Source organism: Tarenaya hassleriana, unplaced genomic scaffold (assembly GCF_000463585.1).
Source record: "Tarenaya hassleriana unplaced genomic scaffold, ASM46358v1 Cleome6, whole genome shotgun sequence".
NCBI lineage: Eukaryota > Viridiplantae > Streptophyta > Magnoliopsida > Brassicales > Cleomaceae > Tarenaya > Tarenaya hassleriana.
The window spans coordinates 602,537-607,055 of NW_010968505.1; the positions used below are offsets into that span (position 1 = coordinate 602,537).

Below are 4,519 nucleotides of genomic sequence, written 5' to 3' on the forward strand. Positions count from 1 at the left end.
GGTCAGATCAGGCAGTCCGGAAGCTCAGTCCGAGGTCATCTGTCCAGGTCTGGTCCGGCTGACCAAGAGTTGGTTAGCCCCGGACCAAGCGATGGAATCAGGCGGACCGAGGAGCGAACAGGCGGACCGAAAGAAGACTAGGAGACTTGGTCCGGAGCTGACCAATCTTGGTCAGCCGGACCAAGGCTCCAGGTCAGACGGTCCGAGGGCAGCTGAGTAAGCCTGGTCCGCCGGACCAAGCTCCTGGTCCGGCGGACCGGGATCCGGAAAATTTCCATAATTCGATTTTAGGGTTTTCTAATCTTATTTAAGTTTGGGATTTCGTCCAAACTTAATTAAGGCCGAATTAAAAACTCAGAGAAACCTCCTAGAACCCTAGAGAACCTGTTCTCTTCGATTTCTATTGTCCCGGGATTGGATATCGTCTCTTGAGTTACCCTTTTCTTCACTAATCCTAGCAGATTCGTTCCAAATCGTTTGGAATCCTTCCCGTCGGTGTGGATACGTGTAGAGGGACTGTAACTTCAGTCCTAGGTGATTTAGAACAGGCCCCGGATCGAAATAAACTTCAAGTCTCATCGAGAACGAGGTAAGTAATGATTCCCTCGGTGATATACACGATCTTTCGGGTTTTGCAAGTTTGGTTGCGTGTGACGTTTGACTAGGTTTAGATCTTTCTTCCGCTGCATGAAACCTAGTAAACCAAACCCTAGATCGATATGATCGCATGCTAGGAACCCGTAGATAACCCAACAGAGACCCGTCAATGAAGCCGACCTTGTTCTTAGCATTGAGTGCTTTGGTCATAGATCGAGACCAGACATGGTAATTGGACTCGCCCACGAGTTTTTCAGAGATTAAGGAGGCACTAGAGGTATCAGCGGCATGGAGAAATAACGGATTAGCGTAGGGATCGAGATTCGGGGAGGACGATGAAATAGGTGTGGGTAGTGACTGAGGAGTTGTCGAGGATTCCTCTGTCATGATGAGAAAAGGAAAAAATACAGAGAAGAGGAAAGAAAAACCGAAAGAACCATCAAAAGAGAAGAGAGACGCGGATATACTGTGATACCATATTAAGTATCTGAATATGAAGATGAAATTGTATTCCTTGTATTATTCCAGAGAGCATAAACCCAACATATATACAGAAGTGAACGAAACAAAGCAACTAAAAACTAGGAGAATATACAAAGAGATAAACACGAATAGAAACAATAGTTCAGATATGCAAATCAGATCATAACAGAATAACTGATGTCTAACATATTATATGGTATTTATTTAGCAAGAATCGAACCAAACTAAATAATATATGGTTCTAATTCGATACAAATTTTACAAAACGGAATGAGAACATTTCGGAACCATACCCAAGAAATTTCGGACCAAAATGGGAAACCATGACCCGTAATCTATATCAGAAATCAATTTGATTTTGACATTTTGATATTTTTTTTCCAAAAATTTTGGAATATAAAATTGTTAAAAATTACTCCCAAACGGACCCTCCTCGCATAAAAGCACACTCTCTGATTTCTTCTCTCTACAAGCTGCACAGGAACCACCGTCTTCATCTCTAGTCTACACTACCTCGTCTTCCCACAGAGAGAGAGGGAGAGAGAGGATCCGTTGATTTTCCAGCCACTGACGGCGACACTCTATCCGATATTCGGTAAGAGAACGCCATCGTCTCTCTGTTGAAGGCTTCGCAGACCTTTCGGCAAGTCAAATATCTCTTTCTCTCTCAATCTGCTGTCTATTTTCTCTGCAGATGTTGATTTCTAGTTTGGTTGTTCAATTTAGATCGTAGGAGCTTACATTTCGTAGTCATTACTCAATGCTTCTCTGGATTTGCATAATTTGAGCTCGCGGCTCCGATTCTTATGACTTTCTGGTGTTTCTACGATTTTCAGTTTGTATTTCCGTACTGATTTATAGTGACATTGGATGTCGGTGCCATGTTTAATGATATTTGAATCAATTCTATGTTCATCCGGGCTGTGAGATTCTGATTCACGAGACTTTTATCTTACTTCCTGATCTAACGTGTCTATTAACAGCTTGCTTGTCTGGATTTGATGGACCAGGTTGGTGGAAGAATCTTTTTGTGCATTTTCTTTGATGAATGCTGGTTAAATGCTGACCTATTTTTGAATTATCCAGTACGAGAAAGTTGAGAAGATTAGTGAAGGAACTTACGGAGTGGTTTACAAGGCTCGGGATAAAGTGACCAATGAGAGTATAGCTCTGAAGAAAATCCGCCTGTAGCAGGAAGATGAGGGGGTGCCTAGCACGACCATAAGAAAAATTTCGCTCCCGAAGGAAATGCAGCATGGCAACACTGTCAAGTATGGATTTCTAAATTTAGATTGTTAACTTTTGGTTGAATGCTAACTGTCGTGAGAGCAAACTTCGAACTGCAACACTAATTCAACGTGTTTCTTTCCGTTCACCTATAGTGCATATATGACTGCTATTAATTTTTCTTCCGTATTTCAAAATTTACCACTTGACAGGTTGCAGGATGTTGTGCATAGTGAGAAGCATTTGTATCTGGTTTTTGAGTATATGGACCTGGACTTGAAGAAGCACATGGACTCATACCCTGATTTCTCAAAAGATTTACATATGATAAAAGTGAGTCCAAGTTAATTCTCTATAGTTTATCGATATGTGCTTAAGATACTATGTGATGACACTGCTTATTTTAAGCAATCAGAATCCCCATGTAAGCCTCTTACCCTCATACTCGTACTGTTTGGTAACTTTGGCTAGACATTACTTTGAAAAGAAGCTGATAATTTTAACAAAAGAAGTCACTTTAAGTGTTGTTGAGTCTTTATTCGGATTAAGTTACTTGATTTCCTCCTGCCTGTCACACTCGGTAAAACTTTCAAGCAACTGATCACAGCTATGGTGGCCCATCGCTTGCAGACATATCTGTATCAATTTTTCCGTGGAATTACTTACTGTCACTCTCATAGGGTTCTCCACCGTGATCTGAAGCCGCAGAATTTGTTGATTGATCAGTGGACAAATTCTCTAAAACTTACAGATTTTGGGCTTGCCAGAGCGTTTGGCATCCCTGTTAGGACATTTACTCATGAGGTGATTATGCATTTGTTTGACATTCTTTTCTCGTTTTGTATGTTTTGCTGATTCATAGCTTCGTATTTGCTGCGTTTAATCATAGAGACTGTCTTCTACATTTGATAATTCATAATTGTGAATGAAGGACATAGCTCTCAATTGTTTGATTTTAAATTTTAAAATGGTTATCGAAGGACATAGCTCTCAACTGTTTGATTATATTGGCTTCAAAGTAACATTTAATACTGTTTTTATGGTCGGTCTTGCACATCTTAAGATGATCATTCGTATAGCATTTTTGTGTCTTTAGGTTGTTACCCTCTGGTATCGAGCACCGGAGATACTGCTTGGTTCTCGTCATTACTCCACTCCTGTTGATATCTGGTCAGTGGGATGCATATTTGCCGAGATGGTCAACCAAAATCCCTTATTTCCTTGAGACTCTGACATCGACGAGCTATTCAAGATTTTCAGGTTTTACTCCTAACCACTTCCTCAATCCAATTTTAACCATCTTTTATAGTAGGAAACAAGCTTTTCTACTTTTACACAATGCGAGTGTACTATATCTGAATAGTCTCCACGTCATACAAACCTAGAAATTCTGTGACTGACAATCCATTAGAGGCAACAAGCCGACATGATGAGACGAGAGTAGAATTATCTGTGATGTCATGATATTACTACGAGATTCTGAGTCTGTGTTTATTTTGCCATCACAACCCATCAATGAAGGAATCCTAGGTGAAAAGGTTTTTGATTTCTCCAACGTTTGGACCGATCGGTCCAGGTCTGGACCAATGTCTTCACATGTTCTCAACTCAAAATCTAATTTCGGAGAAAATAAACGAAAGAGCAAGAAAACAAATATTATTCTTTTTCTTCTCGTCCTCCTTTTCGCTTGCGGTGAAGAATCATGGGGACTTCCAATAAGGATACATGGTCGGGAGTGACTTCCACTACAAAAAAATCCTCGAATTCCAACGGATTTTCTAACGGATTTGTCCACGGATTTTCAACGGTTTTCAACGGCGTTTCAACGACGATTTCCGTTAAAATTCCGTTGAAAATTTCCAACGGGTATCCGTTGAAAACACCCGTTGGAAATTTTTAACGGAATTTTCAACGTATTCAATTGAAAAATTGGGTTGGAAATTTCCAACGGTATTTTCAACGGATTAACGTTGGAAAAATCGGTTGCAAATTTTTAACGGAGTTCCAACGGATGTTTGTTAGAAAACAATTCCAACCGAATTCCAACGGATGCCGGTTAGAATTTTTTTTGAAAATTTAAAAAAAAATTTTTTTTTTGGAAATTTTTTTTTAAAAAATTCCAACCGAATTCCAACGGATGCCGGTTGAAATTTTTTTTGAAAATTTTTAAAAAAATTCCAACGGAATTCCAACGGATATCGGTTGGAAATTT

General features: G+C 39.8%; 1 pseudogene; it reads left to right on the forward strand.

The window, feature by feature from the left end:
- The first annotated feature begins 2,081 nt into the window (after positions 1-2,081).
- The window catches only part of LOC104799665, a 3,703-nt pseudogene continuing 1,265 nt past the window's right edge, over positions 2,082-4,519 (forward strand).